Source organism: Cetorhinus maximus, chromosome 31, assembly GCF_964194155.1.
Source record: "Cetorhinus maximus chromosome 31, sCetMax3.hap1.1, whole genome shotgun sequence".
NCBI lineage: Eukaryota > Metazoa > Chordata > Chondrichthyes > Lamniformes > Cetorhinidae > Cetorhinus > Cetorhinus maximus.
In genome coordinates, this window is record NC_135909.1 from 19,585,180 (window position 1) to 19,603,482 (window position 18,303).

General features: G+C 44.5%; 3 non-coding genes across 3 annotated transcripts; 2 read left to right on the forward strand and 1 right to left on the reverse strand.

Moving 5' to 3' along the window:
* The first annotated feature begins 1,744 nt into the window (after window positions 1-1,744).
* Window positions 1,745-1,834, forward strand: trnap-ugg (transfer RNA proline (anticodon UGG)). Its single transcript is given in 2 exon segments — window positions 1,745-1,780; window positions 1,799-1,834. It is a non-coding gene; the product is annotated as a tRNA-Pro (tRNA).
* Window positions 1,835-2,371: 537 nt separating this feature from the next.
* On the forward strand, window positions 2,372-2,453 carry trnas-gcu (transfer RNA serine (anticodon GCU)). Its single transcript has one exon. It is a non-coding gene; the product is annotated as a tRNA-Ser (tRNA).
* A 14,842-nt stretch (window positions 2,454-17,295) lies between these two features.
* trnal-cag (transfer RNA leucine (anticodon CAG)) lies at window positions 17,296-17,378 on the reverse strand. The gene has a single exon. It is a non-coding gene; the product is annotated as a tRNA-Leu (tRNA).
* Window positions 17,379-18,303: the final 925 nt, after the last annotated feature.

Below are 18,303 nucleotides of genomic sequence, written 5' to 3' on the forward strand. Positions count from 1 at the left end.
GTGATGCTGGGGACCTCTGGAGGAGGCTGAGATGGATCATCCACTCGGCACTTCTTGTAGCAAATGCTTACCATTTGTGCTGATGTGCTGAGGTCCTCCATTATTGTGGATGGGGATATTTGTGGCGTCTCTTCCTCCAGTGAATTGTTTAATTGTCCATCACCATTCCCGACTGGATGCAGCAGGACTGCGGATTTTAGGTCTGTCTGTTGGTTGTGTGATCGCTTAGCTCTGTCTATCACTTGCTGCAGATGCTGTTTGGCATGCAAGTAGTCCTGTGTCATAGCTTCACCAGGTTGACAGCTCATTATCAGGTCAGGCTGGTGCAGCTCCTGAAATGTCCTCTTCACTCTTCATTGAACAATGGTTGATCAACTGGCTTGATGGTAATGATATAGTGGGGAATATGCCAGCCCATGAGTTTACAGTTTGTGTTCGAGTACAGTTCTGCTCCTGCTGATGGCCCACAGGGCTTCATGGATGTCCGGTCTTGTGTTGCTAAATATGTTCAAAACCTATCCCATTTAGCATGGTGGCAGTGCCACACAACACGATGGAGTCTGTCCTCAATGTGAAGGCGGGACTTCGTCTCCACAACTTCTGTGCTATAGTCACTTCTACTGATTCTGTCGTGGACAAATGCATCTGCGGCAAGCAGATTGGTGAGGATGAGCTCAAGTATGATTTTCCCTCTTTTGGTTCACTCAGCACCTGCCACAGACCCAGTCTCGCAGCGATGTCATTTAGGACTCGTCCAGCTGGGTCAGCAGTGGTGCTACCGAGCCACTTTTGGTGATGCACATTGAATTCCTCCACCCGGAGGCCATTCTGTGACCTTGCCACCCTCAGTGCTTCCTCCAAGTGGTGTTCAACATGCAGGAGCACTGGTTCATCAGTTGAGGGAGGGCGGTACGTGTAAATCAGCAGATTTCGTTGCCCATGTTTGACCTGATGCCATGAAAATTAATCACGTCTGGAGGTGATGTTGAGGACTCCCAGGGCTACTGCCACCCTACTGCATTACCACTGTGCCGCCTCCTCTGCTGGGCCTGTCCTACCGGTGGGATAGGGCATATCCTGGGTGGATAGTGATGGTGGAGCCTGGGACATTATCTGTGAGGATGAATATTTCAGGCTGTTGCTTGCCTAGTCTGTGAGGCAGCTCTCCCAATTTTGGCACTAGCCCCCAGATGTTAGTAAGGGGGACTTTGCAGGGTGGTCAGGGCTGAGATTGACGGTGCCGAGGTCGAAGACACGTGGTCCGTCCGGTTGGATTCCTTTTTTGTGGCTTTGTAGCGGTTTGTTACAACTGAGAGGCTTGGTAGGCCATTTCAGAGGGCAGTTAAGGGTCAACCACATTGCTGTGTCTTCGGCAGTGCGATCAAGTGGCGCTAACTCACCAATCACCTGCTCACTGTAGCTCAGTTTGGTTTCCGCCAGGGTCACTCAGCTCCCGACCTTATTGCGGCCTTGGTTTTAATATGGACAAAAGAGCTGAACTCAAGGCGTGAGTTGCAAGTGACCACAGTTGCCTATACAGAAGCATTTGGCAGAGTGTGGCATTGAGAAACCCAACAAAACTGAAGTCAATTTATACAAGGAGGGAAACTCTCCACTGGTTGGTGTCGGCCCCGGGATTTCTAATACATTCCAAAAGATTTCCAGCATCCACAGTATTTCGCATTTTGTTAATTTCCTGTGGGTGGCAATGAAAGGATATGTTGAATAGCTTACTGTGGCAGCTGGCTCGTTGGTCCAGGGGTATGATTCTCGCTTTGGGATTTGTGGTGAATTAATATGCGAGAGGTCCCGGGTTCAATTCCCGGACGAGCCCAGCCGGCATTTTAATACATTAATTCGTGTGCTCGAGGCGGTGCCAGTTGGGGAAATCAGGACCTGGTTTGAACATCCGGGAAATCATTGCGGAGAATAAATCACAACACAGAAAACCAACGCAAAATTTCTCCTAATGCATCGAATACGGCAACTCTCTCCTTGTGGGTTCAGTCGGAGGCTGATTGCTGTCAGTTACAGTCTTGAGTGACAAACCACATTTCAGTTGTGTTCCGGTACTTGCAGTGAGTCGGAAGGAGTTTCTTTATTCTTCCAGATGAATGTATGTTTCGGTCTTTCCGCGGTGGGTTTTCACACTGTCTAGAAACATGTTGGATGTCATGTTGAAGTGTTGAAGTGATTCACATTAGTCGATTTACAACAGTTTCGACCTGATGTGATGGAAATGTATTTTATTGACAAACTACATGAGACACCTGGATGGTTATTCAGGACCTGAAACAAGCAGGATCATTTAGTTCAACAGTTCATGGATGTAAAACAGTACAGGAGGAGGTTTAATAAGGAGATTGCACGTGACGAGGTGGCCGAGAGGTTAAGGCGATGGACTGCTAATCCATTGTGCTTTGCACGCGTGGGTTCGAATCCCACCTTCGTCGTCCGTTTATTAACTGGTTCTTCGTGAACGCGGTGCTTTTTCAGAAGGCATGTCTGAAATCACTGATGTAATCGTTCCGAGTCCAGGTTTACAGAGGAGGTGGCGTCAGGATAATGTCGCGCATCACTCCATGACTGTCTGAATTTAAGGCTGCTCATCCATTGTGCTTCCCACGCGTGAGTTTGTTCCATGTTGTCGGAGCCCACATTGATCCCTCAATTAAAATCACTTGATAACAGATTATATTGTCTTTATCACATTGCTGCTCCTGGAAGCCGGCTGTGAGCATATTTTTAAACAAATTGTTCAAAAACATGGTGATTGAAGTTCTGTGAGGAAAAATCAAATTACTATTGAAAACTCTGCTGAGTGAGCTTCATTGGACAGCAGAGAAATCAGGTGAGGAATTCGAGTAAATCGACACCAGAGGAAAAGTCAACGTCAAAACTGGATCAACTCTTGTGAAGATCAATGAGTAAAAGCTGAGAACTCCGTGCATCATCATTTCATTGACCAGAGACACTCACTGAAGTGTTTTGTACAATGTGCCTCTAATGCAAACCTGATGGAACGAAACCTTCCCAGTTCATGGAGATATTGGGGATGGAATCCCATATTTTAAATACGTGATTAAGAATGAACAATCATATCTGTAAAAATAATGATTATCTGTGTCTTTGACGTGATGTTGTTTCCGCTATGCTGATAATCTTGTCCTTCTCATGGTCCATGTCTCAGGGAGGACGCTGCTGTCCAAATAAGCATGGGAATTACTGCAGGGTGTCCTGTAGATTGGACATACTGAAGCTAATATGTATAAACTTCACTATATCGGATCCATATAAGATATTTGTTTTCTTCTTTATTACTCAGATAATCATAGAGTGATAGAGAGCAAGGGAAGGCCGTTCGGACCATGGCCTGAAATGGGCTGAGAGAAAGGGGAAATCCTCGGCTGGTTTATTTTTGCAGCGCTTCTGCTGCGTCCGTGTGTGAAATAAAACGATTTGAGAGATTGGTTACAGATTGAAGTGTTCACCGGAAGCAAGAAGCTGATGTAAATTTACTATGAAGCAAATTAAGAGATGATTTTGTGTCGCAGACAAATGTTTTTTTTTGGTGTTAATGAGAATTTAAATAAACTGAGTATGGTTTCAATGCATCGATCACTGGGTTAGGAGGCCAGCACGCTTCTCCAACGCCAGTCTCCTCCGAAGCAACAATTTTCTACTGCCTATTACCGTTGTTTGGTAGCCAAACACCTATTCACTTCCTCATAACTTTTTAAACAAGAACACACCTATTGGGAAGCTCACCCAAGCTCCGCAAATCCACTAACGCTACCATGAATGTACCAGACAGAGAAAGACACACAGGAAAGTAGTAAGGGACTATCAGGATAAACACAATGGCTGACAGGAAAAGGTGCCGAGCAAACCAGCAAGATATTACGATGGAGAAACTGATCATTTACGAAAATTTATTTCCTGTTGCATAAAGATAGGGCCTGTTTTAGATGTAATTCCTGTTGAGTAACTGTGCTCCCTGCTGTACAACTGTTCCCTCTGTGGTGAAACTGTGATTCTGCCGTTGAAACATCCTCACTGTGGTTGTGTAAAATGCTTCCCTGTTGTGCAAATGTGCTCCTGGCTGTGTAAATATGATCCGCTGTGTGCAAAAATTTTCTCTGTTCGATAAAGTTGTTTCCTCTAGTGTAAAGATATTCTCTGTTCTGTGAGGATGTTTTCTGTGGGAAAATATGTTCTTCCTGGTGTCATGGTCTTCCTTGTCAAATGCTGACTTGATATCAAGGGCAGTCGCTGTCACCTCCCCCGTTGAGTTCAGCAGTTTTGCCCATGTTTGGGCCAAGGCTGCAGTGCAGTCAGGAGCTGAATGGCCCTGGTGGATTCCAAACTAATCGTCAATGAACCGGTTATTGCTGAGTAACTGCTGCTGGATACCACTGTCGAACACCCCATCCATCATTTCTTTATTTTGATAGGGAGAACAGTAATGGTGTGGTTCCTTGCCGGGTTGGATTTGTCCTGCTTATTTTTTGTGGACATGATTACCTGTTGGCATAGCCAGCAACTCTCACATCTCATGGGGTAAAAAAAAATGTTCCGGTCTTGTATAAAGCTCTCGTTAAACCAGAATTGGAGGTGGGTAAAAGGATCTGTTGAACGGGGAGAGGACTCCTGCCGAAAGAAGTGAGCACGGAGACGAAGACGGCAGAAGATGAGTTCAGCATCGTGCCGAGCCCGAAATTCATTGAGATGAGGGCATAAGTCCTTTGCTGAGCACTGAACATTAAGCGTCGGAGAGGGGAAGGGTAGGGGGTATAGTGAATACACGGCCGGGGCTGGGATTGGAAGATGGGGTGGGGACGGAGGGACAGGCAGGGGTGGAGGGTCCTAGATGGGTGTTGGTGTCAATGAGTTGTTGGAGCTTGCGTTCCTTAGCACTTGAGAGAAACAGAAAAAGTTTCTTGTTATGGCGTCGGATGAGACGAAGAATAAAATGAAACTGGGGGCACGCGCAGCTTTGAAAAAGGGTGCGGCGGTGCTGCTGGAGGGAGAGTTCGAGTTTGTTCATATGGTGGCGCATGGCACTGAGTGTGGATCTCAGAAAGCGACGGGAACAGCAGTCCGAGAAACGTTTTATGTCCCGGAGATACCTATAATCCTGGGTGGGTTCGAAACAAGAGGGATGGAATTTCAATTGAAATCCACGTGGGGTAAGTCAGAGACGGAGACAGTCACTGAGAAAGGAAATATGGCTGTGAAAGTGGGTTTTAGTAAACACCTTGTCAAACACCAGGAGAGAAATGGAAAGCAATGAAGGTGAACAAGGCAAAAGAGAGATACGGAAATCCTGTCGGAGAGAGGAGCAGTACTTCTTCAAGGTAGGCATTTCTTGAAGAGGAGTGGCGGTCAATTCAACACAGAGATAAAAACAAAAAACTTCGGATGCTGGAAATCCAAAACAAGAACAGAATTACCTGGAAAATCTCAGCAGGTCTGGCAGCATCGGCGGGGAAGAAAAGAGTTGACGTTTCGAGTCCTCATGACCCTTCAACAGAACTGAGTAATATTAGGAGAGGGGTGAAATATAACCTTGTTTAAGGTCGGGGGGGGGGGTGGGTGGGGGGGGTGCTGCGGGGGTTGGGGGGAGAGAAGTTGGGGGGCGGGGTGTGGTTGTAGGGACAAGCAAGCAGTGATAGGAGCAGATAATCAAAAGATGTCAAAGACAAAAGAGCAAAGAGGTGTTGAAGGTGGTCATATTATCTAAACGAATGTGCTAATTAAGAATGGATGGCAAGACACTCAAGGTGCTTGCTTGTCCCTACAACCACCGCCCACTTCTCTCCACCCACCCCCCACCCCACCTTAAACCAGCTTATATTTCACCCCCCTCCTAATATTACTCAGTTCTGTTGAAGCGTCATGAGGACTCGAAAGGTCAACTCTTTTCTTCTCCACCGATGCTGCCAGACCTGCTGAGTTTTTCCAGGTAATTCTGTTTTTGTTTTGGATTTCCATCATCCGCAGTTTTTTGTTTTTATCCTGGTGAATCTCTGCACCATCTCCAGTGCAATCACATCCTTCCTATAGTGTGATAACCAGAACTGCACACAGGACTCCAGTTGTTGCCTAACTAGCATTTTATACAGCTCCAACACAACCTCCCTGCACTTATATTCTATGCCTCGGCTAATAAAGGCACGTATCCCATATTCCTTCTTAACTACCTTATCTACTGGTGCTGCTACCTTCAGGGACATTTAAACCAAGGTCCCTCTGATCCTCTGTGCTCCCTAGGGTCCGACTATTCATTGTGTATTCCCTTGCTGTGTTAGCCCTCCCAAAATGCATCACCTCAACTCACGATTAAATTCCTCCTGCCACTGCTCTGCCCGCCTTACCAGCCCATCGATATTGTCCGTAATCTAAGGCTTCCTCTTCATTATTTACAACGCCACCAATTTTCCTGTCATCTGTGAACTTACTGACCATACATAGAAGCAAGGAGCAGGAGTAGGCCATTCGGCCCTTCGAGCCTGCTCTGCCATTCATTATGATCATGGCTGATCATCCAACTCAATAGCTTGCTCCCACTTTCTCCCCATATCCGTTGATCCCTTTTGCCCCAAGGGCTATGTCTAACTCCTTGAAAACATAGAATGTTTTAGCCTCAAGTACTTTCTGTGGTAGCGAATTCCACAGGCTCACCACTCTTTGGGTGAAGAAATTCCTCCTCATCTCAGTCCTAAATGGTCTACCCCGTTTCCTCAGACTGTGACCCCTGGTTCTGGACTCCCCCACCATCGGGAACATCCTTTCTGCATCTACCCTGTCTAGTCCTGTTAGAATTTTATATGTTTCTATGAGATCCCCCCTCATTCTTCTGAGCTCCAGCGAATATAATGCTAACCGACTCGATCCCTCGTCATATGTCAGTCCCACCATCCCAGGAATCAGTCTGGTAAACCTTCGCTACACTCCCTCTAAAGCAATAACTTCCTTCCTCAGATAAGCAGACCAAAACTGCACACAATATTCCAGGTGTCGTCTCACCAAGGCCGAGTTTAATTGCAGCAAGACATCTCTGCTCCTGTACTCAAATCCTCTCCCTATGAAGACCAACATACCATTTCCCTTCTTTTCCGCCTGCTGCACATGCATGCTTGCCTTCAACGACTGGTGTACAGGGACACCCAGGTCTCGTTGCACATTCCCCTCTCTCAATTTACAGCCATCCAGATGATAATCTTCCTTCCTGTTTCTGCTACCAAAGTGGATAACCTCACATTTATCCACATTATACTGCATCTGCCATGCATTTGCCCACTCAGCCAGCTTGCCCAAATCACACTGAAGCATCTCTGCATACTCCTCACAGCTCACCCTCCCACTCACCTTTGTCTCATCTGCAGATTTGGAGAAACTACATTTAGTTCCCTCATCTAAATCATTAATATATATTGTCAATAGCTGAGGTCCCAGCACTGATCCCTGCGGTACCACACTAGTCACTGCCTGCCTTTCGGAAAAACACCCATTTATTCCTACCCTTTTTTTCCTGTCTGCCAACCAGTTTTCAATCCATCTCAATACACTACCCCCAATCCCATGCGCTTTAATTTTACACGCTAATCTCTTATGTGGGACTTTGTTGAAAGCCTTCTGAAAGTCCAAATAAACCACATCCACTGGCTCCCCCTCATCAACTCTACTTGTTACATCCTCAAAAAATTCCAGTAGATTTGTCAAGCAAGATTTCCCTTTCGTAAAACCATGCTGACTCACTCTGTTTCTCCCACTGTTTTCCAAGTGCTCAGCTAATAAATCCTTTATAATGGACTCTAGAATTTCCCCCACTATCAACATCAGGCTGACCGGTGTATAATTCCCTGTTTTCTCTCTACCTCCCTTTTTAGTTAGTGGGGTTACCTTAGCTACCCTCCAATCTGTAGGAACTGTTCTAGAGCCTATATAATCTCAGAAGATGACCACCAATGCATCCATTATTTCTAGGGACACTTCCTTAAGTACTCTGGGATGTAGATGATCAGGCAGTGAGGATTTATCGGCCTTCAATCCCATCAATTTCCCCAACTCCATTTCCCTACTAATACTGATTTCTTTCAGTTCCTCCCTCTCACTAAACCCTGTGTTCCCCAACATTTCTGGTATTTTATTTGTGTCTTCCTTTGTGAAGACAGAACAGTCAGAAGTATGAATTTTGTTGCACAACCATTTCTTTGTTCCCCATTATAAATGCCTCTGTTTCTGTCTGTAAGGGACCTACATTTGTCTTTACCAATCTTTTTATCTTCACATGCCTATAGAAAATTTACATTCAGTTTTCATGTTCCCCGCAGGCTTACTCCCGTACTCGATTTTCCCTTTCTTAATCAATCCCTTCGTCTTCCTTTGCTGAATTCTAAACTGCTTCCAATCCTCAGGCCTGTTGTTTTTTCTACCTAATTTGTATACCTCTTCCTTGTATTTCATACTATCGCTAATTTCCCTTGTAAGCCTTGGTTTGGCCACCTTTCCTGTTTTCCTTTTGCACCAGACAGTCATAAACAATTGTTGCAGTTCACCCATACACTTTTTCAATGTTTGTCATTGCCTATCCAATACCATCCCTTTAAGTAACGTTTCCCAATCCATCATAGCCAACTCGCACCTCATACCATGACAGTTTCCTTTATTAAGAGTCAGGGCCCTAGCCTCAGAATCAACTACATCACTCTCCAACTTGATGAAGAATTCTATCATATTATGGTTGCTCATCCCCAAAGGGCGTCGCACAACTAGATTGCCAATTATTCCTTTCTCATTACACAATACCCAGTCTAGGATGCCCTGTTCTCTAGTTGGTTCCTCAACGTCTTCTTTAAGGAAACCATTCCGTATACACTCCAGGAATAATTCCTCTATGGTATTGTTACTAATTTGATTTGCCCAATCTATATGCAGATTAAAGTCACCCATAATTGCAGATGTGCCTTTATTGCATGCATCTCTAATTTCTTGTTTAATGCTATTCCCAAAGTCACCACTACAGTTTGGGTCTATATACAACCCCCACTAACATTTTTTGCCCCTTATCGTTTCTCAGCTCTACCCATACAGGTTCCACATCATCGGAGCTAATATCTTTCCTCACTATTGTGTTAATTTCCTCTTTAACCAGCAATGCAACTCCATCGCCCTTTCCTTTTTGTCTGTCCTTCCTAAATACTGAATACCCTTGGATGTTCAGTTCCCATCCCTGGTCACCCTGCAGCCATGTCTCCATAATCCCGACTAAATCATACCTGTTTAGATCTATTTGCGCGGTTAATGCATCCACTTTATTGTGAATGCTCCCCGCGTTAAGGCACGAAGCCTTAAGGCTTGTCTTTTTAACATTACTTGTCCCGTTCCCACTATTTTTCACTGAGGCCCTGTTTGATTCTTGCTCTTGCTTTCTCTGCCGATCAGTTTTCATATTCCCCTTTCTGTCTTTTGTTCTTGTCCGTTATTCCCCGTTTTCTGACTCCTTGCATAGGTTCCCATCCCCCTGCCATTTTAGTTTAAACTCTCCCCAACCACTCTAGTAAATATTCCTCCTAGGACATCAGTCCCTGTCCTGCCCAGGTGTAATTCGAGATTCAAAGCATTGCAAGGCTAGTCTTTGCAATCTCTCCTCATCAATTTGAGTCTGGTATTACTGTGGTGAAACTCTGCTGTTCCCACACCAAGGGCAATCTAACCTTCCTGAGGTGTGATGTCCAGAACTGAACGCAGTGATCTAAATGGGCTCTAAACAGATTTTATATAACTGGAGCATGAGCTCCAACCCTTTATAGTCTATTAGCCTTGTTACATTTTTTTTTACCTTCCTGTCCACTGGCTTTTAATGATATCTGTGAATGGCTCTCTGCTCCTCCACAGTTTTGAGCATCTCACCACAAAATTAAACAACCTGCTCTATTTTTCACAGGTTTAATTGGACGGCCCCTCACTTTAAAGTTCATTTGCTAAAACTTGCTCACTCACTAAACTTACCATGAAAATTTCAAACTAAGTGTGTTCCCCAAGCATAATGTTATGTTACTGATCCATCACCATTAACTTTTCCCATTGCTCTTTCAGCCAGTGTAAACCCAGAGAACGGAAAATCTCACTGCCTTTTATGAATCCTATTTTATAATCATTCTAGAAAAATTTTGCTGAAGACCTGTAATTACCAGTCTCAATTTTGATGAAGTCTGAACAAATCCGGGATCTCCAGTGAGATATTGACGAGCATCAGATTCCAGGTCTATTTTCTGCAAAATGTAATGAAATGGAACAAAACAATTAATTAATAATATCCACAAACTAACAACAAGGATGTGATTGGAACCCATATGTGCTTAAAAAAAACAGTTTAGCATTCCATCACCTTAACCTCTCAGTCACCTGTCTGAGTTTTAGAACACAGTCTCACACCATTTTTCCATCCTTGAAAACTTGGTAAGAAGGTTCTGAATGAGCAGCCTGGCGCGCAATGTTGGAAATGCAGCTTCTGTAAGTGAAAGGAATTTCTATCACATCAGGTCAGGGACTGTTTGGAATGGACCAATGTGAAACATTTCCTGACAAATTAAATTATGACAATAGCAAAATCCTGCAGATTGTATTAACACTTCATTGGTTGTTGAACATTCTGTCAATTGAAAACAAAACTATTGTTTAATGTGTTTAAAAAAATATACCTGGCTTGATATTCAATACCTGTATTAAATCTCCCTTTAACATTCTCGGTGAAACGAAGAATACCCCCAGATATTTTTTGCCCATGCACATACAGAATCCCTCACCACTGATACCATTGCAGTAAATCTCCACTGTGCATCCTCCACTGCCTTACCTTTCCTCCCAAAGATTTTCCCTGGCCCTCACCAGGATCTCATAATTCACATTATAATGTGATATGCCTCTAATTCCTTGAATCCCATCCACACACATTGTTTTGTAAACTAAGATTATGATGCATTTTTAACGAAGATAGGCTTCCTTCAATGTTGAACCCCTCAAAGACAAGGAAAAAATGGACTCACGATCTCTATTAAATAAATCTATGAAATTCTGTGATTAGTCCATAACAACCTGCCCCCATCATTCCACTTATTGCTACTTTTATTTCTGCTAACCCTACTTCTTTATCACAAAGGGTTGCCTCTTCCCCTTTAACCGCTCTTCAGTAAAAGTGCTCACTTTCTCCATCGACAATTTGCAAATGTCTTCTTTTACATATAACCCTTGTTAAAGAAGAGGTACCAGAAGGACTGCCTGTGCTTAATGTTGCTCAGGCTCTAGGACTTAATGAGATGCAGATGAAGATTCTGCGGGATGTAATAGTGGGAATCGTGAAGGTATTGGCCAGAATCTTCTGAATTCTATTTCTTTCTGTAATGGACAGCTACAAACCACTTGTTTATTCCAAGACACCAAATGAATTAACGTGAATCAGAGCTGAGCAGATTCTAACGCCCCACATCTCCAGTTTTTTTTTTTTACTGAGAAACCGGTCCTCCATGCAAGCTTTTGGTTTGAAGAATGAGACCCCCGCTTCCTGGGAACACAGCGGCGATACCTCCAAGATCTGATTTACAACCTTCAAACTCAGTGAAAGACTTTCACCCTCCCCTCGGGGTCTGACCGTCACTTCACAACCAACATTCGGCTGGGATGGGCAGACAAAACAACTTCCTTCCCCGCAGTCCCCCAGCACGGACTGGATAATCTCCCAAGCTCGTATTCCGCGAATGTTACATTGCTCCACTGATTTGTGCTATTCCCCCAAGCTCCGACAATCTCGGCCCTAATCCCCAGGCCTTTTATTCTCTCTTTAACCAACATTTTGTCTCCTTATTAAGTCCATCCTGAGAAGAGGGGCTCGGCATTCCGAGTTCCTCTGCAGACATCTGGTTGCTGCTAATGGACCAAAAGAGCCTAAAACCTGAATAAAACCCTCTGGCACAGCACTCTGAACATGTCTCCATTAGACCGTGCAGACAATACCTGCTTCATAGAGTACAATGGTGGGAAATATGAGCAATTTCAGTGTCAGCATTCCGTGGGAATAGAGGATACAAGATAAACCAGAATTAAAAATACTGAACAGATCCTCTGGGAGCAGGAACGTAGAGGATGAATTCCTGGAGTGTATACGGGATGTTTTTCTGGACCAATACATTGAGGAACCAACGAGAGAACAGCCATCCTCGACTCGGTATTGTGTAATGAGAAAGGAATAATTGGCAATCTAGTTGTGCGAGGCCCCTTGGGGATGAGCAACCAGAATATGATAGAATTCTTCATCAAGATGGAGAGTGACATAGTTGATTCTGAGACTTGGGTCCTGAATCTTAATTAAGGAAACTACAATGGTATGAGGTGCGACTTGGCAATGATGGATTGGGAAACATTACTTAACAGATAATGGTGGGTAGGCGATGGCAATCATTCAAAGAGCGCATGGGTGAACTGCAACAATTGTTTATTCCTGTCTGGCGCGAAAGTAAAACAGGAAAGGTGGCCAAACCATGGCTTACAAGGGACATTAGAGATCGTATTAGATCCAAGGAAGAGGCATACAATTGGCCAGAAAGAAACAACAGACCTGAGGATTGGGAGCAGTTTAGAATTCAGCAATAGAGGACCAAGGGATTGATTAAGAAGGGGAAAACAGAGTGCGAGTGTAAGCTTGCAGGGAACATAAAAACCGACTGTAAACATTTCTGTAGGTTTGTGAAGAGAAAAAGATTGGTGAAGACAAATGTGGGTCACTTACAGTCAGAAACAGAGGAATTTATAATGGGGAACAAAGAAATGGCTGACCAACTAAATAAATACATTTGTTCTGTCTTCACCAAAGAGGACACTAATACCATACCAGAAATGTTGTGGAACACAGGGTTAGTGAGAGGGAGGAACTGAAAGAAATCAGTATTAGTAGGGAAATGGAGTTGGGGAAATTGATGGGATTGAAGGCCGATAAATCCTCACTGCCTGATCATCTACATCCCAGAATACTTAAGGAAGTGGCCCTGGAAATTGTGGATGCATTGGTGGTCATCTTCCGAGATTCCATAGACTCTAGAAAAGTTCCTACAGGTTGGAGGGTAGCTAAGGTAACCCCACTATTTAAAAAGAGAGGCAGAGAGAAAACAGGGAAGTATAAACCAGTCAGCCTGATGTCGGTTGTGGGGAAAATTCTAGAGTCCATTTTAAAAGATTTAATAGCTGAGCACGTGGAAAACAATGACAGAATCGGTCAGAGTCAGCATGGATTTATGAAAGGGAAATCATGTTTGACAAATCTACTGGAATCTTTCGAGGATGTAACTAGTAGAGTTGATGAGGGGGAGCCAGTGGATGTTGTTTATTTGGACTTTCAGAAGGCTTTCCACAAAGTCCCACGTAAGAGATTGGCGTGTAAAATTAAAGCACATGGGATTGGGGGCAGTGTATTGAGATGGATAGAAAACAGTTTGGCAGAAAGGAAGCAAAGGGTAGGAATAAATGGGTCTTTTTCCGAATATCATGTAGTGACTTGTGGGGTACCGCAGGGATCATTGCTGGGACCCCAGTTATTCACAATATATATTAATGATTTAGATGAGGGAATTAATCGTAATATCTCCACATTTGCAGATGACACAAAGCTGGGTGGGAGGGTGAGCTATGAGGAGGATGCAGAGATGTTTCAGTGTGATTTGTACAAGCTGATTGAGCAGGCAAATGCATGGCAGATGCAGTATAATGTATATAAATGTGAGGTTATCCATTTTGGTAGCAAAAACAGGAAGGCAGATTATTATCTGAATGGCTATAAATCGAGAGAGGGGAATGTGCAACAAGAGCTATGTGTCCTTGTACACCAGTCGCTGAAGGTAACCATGCAGGTGCAGCAGGTGTTAAAGAAGGAAAATGTTATGTTGGTCTTCATATCCAGAGGATTCGAGTACAGTAACAGGGATGTGTTGCTGCAATTGTACAGGGCCTTGGTGAGACCACATCTGGAATATTGTGTGCAGCTTTGGTCTCCTTATCTGAGGAAGGATGAACTTGCTATAGAGGGAGTGCAACGAAGGTTTACTCGACTGAATCCTGGGATAGCGGGACTGACATATGAGGAGACTGAGATGAGGAGAAATTTCTTCACCCAGAGAGTGGTGAGCCTGTGGAATTCGTTGCCACAGAAAGTAGTTGAGATTAAACATTGCATGCTTTCAAGAAGGAGTTAGATATAGCTCTTGGGGCGAAAGGTATAAAAGGGTATGGGGAGAAAGTAGGAGCAGGCTATTGAGTTGGATGGTCAGCCATGATCATAATGAATGGCGGAGCAGGCTCGAAGGGCCGAATGGCCTACTCCTGCTCCCAGTTTCTATGTTCCTATGTCAAAGTCGAAAAACCCAGTGGATTTTTAGAGGAAAATTTAACCACTGGTCAATGGCAGCTGAAATGCAGACCAAAAAAGTTCCTGCACTTATTCCCTTTATTTCGAGTTGTTTACAATCAAATGAAGAAAATAAACTGTCGGAGGGAATTTCCATGATTTATGGAAACACCAACAACCGCCAGTTGTCAATCACTCAGCCCCATCAGACCCACCCACACTGACGGGAGCTTCCTGCATCCAGCACTGGCTCTGTCGCACTCACCAGCTGCTCACCCAGACCCCACTCTCACAAACACTGAACATTTTTATCCAGACCCTTCAAATTATTGTTAAAATGAGAAAAAAAAAATCACATTTCATCGCAGTTTGGTTGAACGGAACAAATGTTAAACTTTTGACCGTCACTCGGTAACCACGCTCGACATTCCTTCAATCAGTTGTATAAATTATCGGCTGTAAGGATTTATTTCACTGGGTTAAACAATTTCCATGTGAGAATGTTCCAGTGTGAGAATGGAGGGGGACGGGCTGACTGAGCTGTGTCTTCACCGCTTCTGGGCAGCGGGAATGTTCACCCTTCATTCTGCTCCCATTCACTTTCCCAAAGGGAATCTGCAGATTCTCCAATCTGGGCCCTGGGGTTTATTCTTTGGTTCCTTTTGATTTGTCCCTTTTCCCGACTGACAATATCTTCCTAATCTCGGGGGAAAACCTCCCCCTTGCATCGTGCCTTAGTCTCGGCTGGAAGCGGCCGATAGTGACCCCGAACTGGTCACCTCCACACTGACAGATACAACACGGTCACACTCTGCTTCACTGAGATTAATGCCGAGAGCGGTTTCTGGGTCCAATACAACAGCGAACACATTTCATTTGAAGGAATTGTGGGTGGTTAAGGTGTTTTGAAAGTCCTGATTTTTTGTAGGGCATCCATCCTAAATGCTTTGGGATTTTCCTGGAGTAATACCTAATATTCCTCTTTGGGAAAGATTAAAGTTAATTGGAACGTGTTGACCAGGTCATGTGGATAACTCTTTGAAATTGTTACGTGCTGCCAGCTTAACAACACCTAAACACTTGATACTTTTGTTCACAAATGAATTATAAACCAAATTTCCGCCCCGATGTAAATGCAGAATATTCAGTATTTTAACCGGAGTGGGAAACAGGTTAGTCACAGATATTCAGTGAGTTCCCGGAAAACAGGATTCAGAAACTGTTTGTTCCAACGTTCATACAGTAATCTGCTTTCATCTCTCTTCCTCTTATTTCCCAGGATGATGTTTGAATTCTGACCCGGTGATGTTCCCCTTGTCTTTTCAAAATCTCGATGTTCGTGTTCTGGGCATCAATTGTTAAATAGAATAGAGCCCAGCTCTTCCAGTAGCGGCACACTGGGGAGAGTTTCTCATTGTGTGTGGTAACTTCCACAAGGTCTCTTCTTCGACAGTCACAGAAAGGAAAACTTGTCATTGTTAAAGCCTTTGCAGATAGTCCACTGTAAAAGGAGAGACCATTTTAACCTTAAATTCCAGGTTTGGCCCTGTTATAAAGCAAGTGCCCAACTGCCCAGATGAAATCCAACGAAGTCAGGTTCTGCTGGGATTTGGACCCAGGATCTCCTGTTTACTCGGCAGGTGTTTTAACCAATTAATCCACAGAACCTAACGATGTTCAATTACCCGCAAGGAAATGCTAGAAACCCTTCGCAGATCTGGTAGTATTTGTGAAGAGTGAAACAGTTTAAATTTCGGGACGCGAACTTGCACCCAAAAGACCTGAAACGTGAATCTGTTTCACTCTCCACAGATGCTGCCAGATGTGCTGAGCATTTGCAGCATTTTCTGGCGTTGTTTCAGATTTCCAGCATCCGCACTATTTTGCTTTTGTGCCAAAGGACAATGAGCTGCCTTTCCTGCACTGAGGGTTATTGCAGGACAAAACCAAAACCTTTAAAGATGCTGACCAGAGTCAGTCTGCTCAGCTTTCAGAAAGATTTCAAATGATAATGTGAATCTGCACCACTGAATATCAAGGCCATCGCGGTTTAGACAGCTGTAATGAACAGCTCCTGTTACAACTTTAGATCAGGGAATGGAGGATTATCACAGGCGCTCTGTCACACTGCATGTTCCTTCAGACAGGTTTCCAACTGGACACATGGAATGAGCGGCCCTGAACATTAGTGTTTGAGGTGGAGATTTCTCATTGGCTGAACTGGAGTTCCAGTTCCATTCCCAGAAATCTCCCTTTCTCTTTCCTGAATCTATCTCTGTCCTCTTGCTCATTTACACTTTTCATTGTTTCATCATTAGCGGCCACGTCTTCAGCTGTCTGAGCCCTTAGTTCTGCAATTCCATCTAGAAACATCCCCAGTTCACTCTCCCCCTTAACGCCCCCTTAATATTTTCCAGTTTTACGAAGGTTTTGTTCAGTTGTCCAAATATGTGACTCGATGTCGAATGTTGCTTGATAAATCTCCTTTGAAGCGCTTTGGGGAGTTTTATTAAATTTTGGAGCTGTTGCTGAAATCGATCAGTGAAATGAGCTGTGTATCGGTGACCAAGAGATTTTGTTTTATTCTTTCACGGGATGTGGGCGTCGATGGCTCGCCCAGCATTTATTACCCAACCGAAATTGTCCTTGAGAAGCTGGCGATGAGCTGCCATCTTGAACCGCTACAGTCCATGTGGTGTAGGTACACCCACAGTACTGTTAGGGAGGGGGTTCCAGGGTTTTGCCCCAGCGACAGTGAAGGGACGGCGATCCAGTTCCAAGTCAGGATGGTTTGTGGCTCGGAGGGGAGCTTGCTGCTGGTGGTGTTCTCATGCATCTGCTGCCCTTTTCCTTCCAAGTGTTGGAGGCCTCGGGTTTGGAAGTTGCTGAAGGAAAATTAGTGTCAGGAGTGGGATTCGAACCCACGCCTGCAGAGGAGACTGCGACCTGAACGCAGCGCCTTAGACCGCTCGGCCATCCTGACGCTTCTGTCGCATCTGCTCGGCCACTAAATCCATTGCATTCTGTACAAATGGTTCTGAGTTCCACATTCATCGTCACTGCTTTAAAACAGTCGATGTGATTTTCCATTTTTCAGCACCTGTCACGTTCCTGTATCTGAGTGCCATCCTTCCCCAAGCCGCCGGGGGGTGAGGAGCTTCTCATTGCTGCATTGCTCTGTTTGCTCAAATCAACAAAGACCCAATTCCCACCCGACCTGTTCCTCACACGAAGGTGTTCAGAGTGTAAGATATGAGCGACCTGAAGTATCCAATTGGAGAGTTACATCCTGGATTAGTAAGTTTGCGGATGACACAAAGATTGGCCGGGTGGTTAACAGTGAGGCTGAGTGGCTTAGGCTACAGGAAGATATAGACGGGATGGTCAAATGGGCAGATAAGTGGCAGATGGGATTTAACCCTGAAAAGTGTGAGGTGATACACTTCGGAAGGAGTAAGTTGACAAAGAGGTATTGAATCAATGGCATGACACTAGGAGGTTCTGAGGAACAAAGGAACCTTGGCTGATGTTTCCATAGATCTCTGTAGGCAGAGGGGCAGGTTAGTGGGGTGGTGAGAAAGGCATTTGGGACACTTGCCTATATCAATCGAGGCATAGATTACAAAATTAGGGAGGTCATGTTGGAGTTGTATAGAACCTTATTGAGGCCACAGCTGGAGTACTGTGTGCAGTTCTGTTCACCACATTATAGGAAGGATGTGATTGCACTGGAGGGGGTGCACAGGAGATTGACCAGGATGTTGCCTGGGATGAAACATTTCAGTTAGGAAGAGAGGTTGGATAGACTTGGGTTGTTTGCCTTGGAGCAGAGAATACTGAGGGGCGACCTGTTAGAGGTGTTCAAGATAATGAGGGGCATGGACAGAGTGGATAGGGAGCAGCTGTTC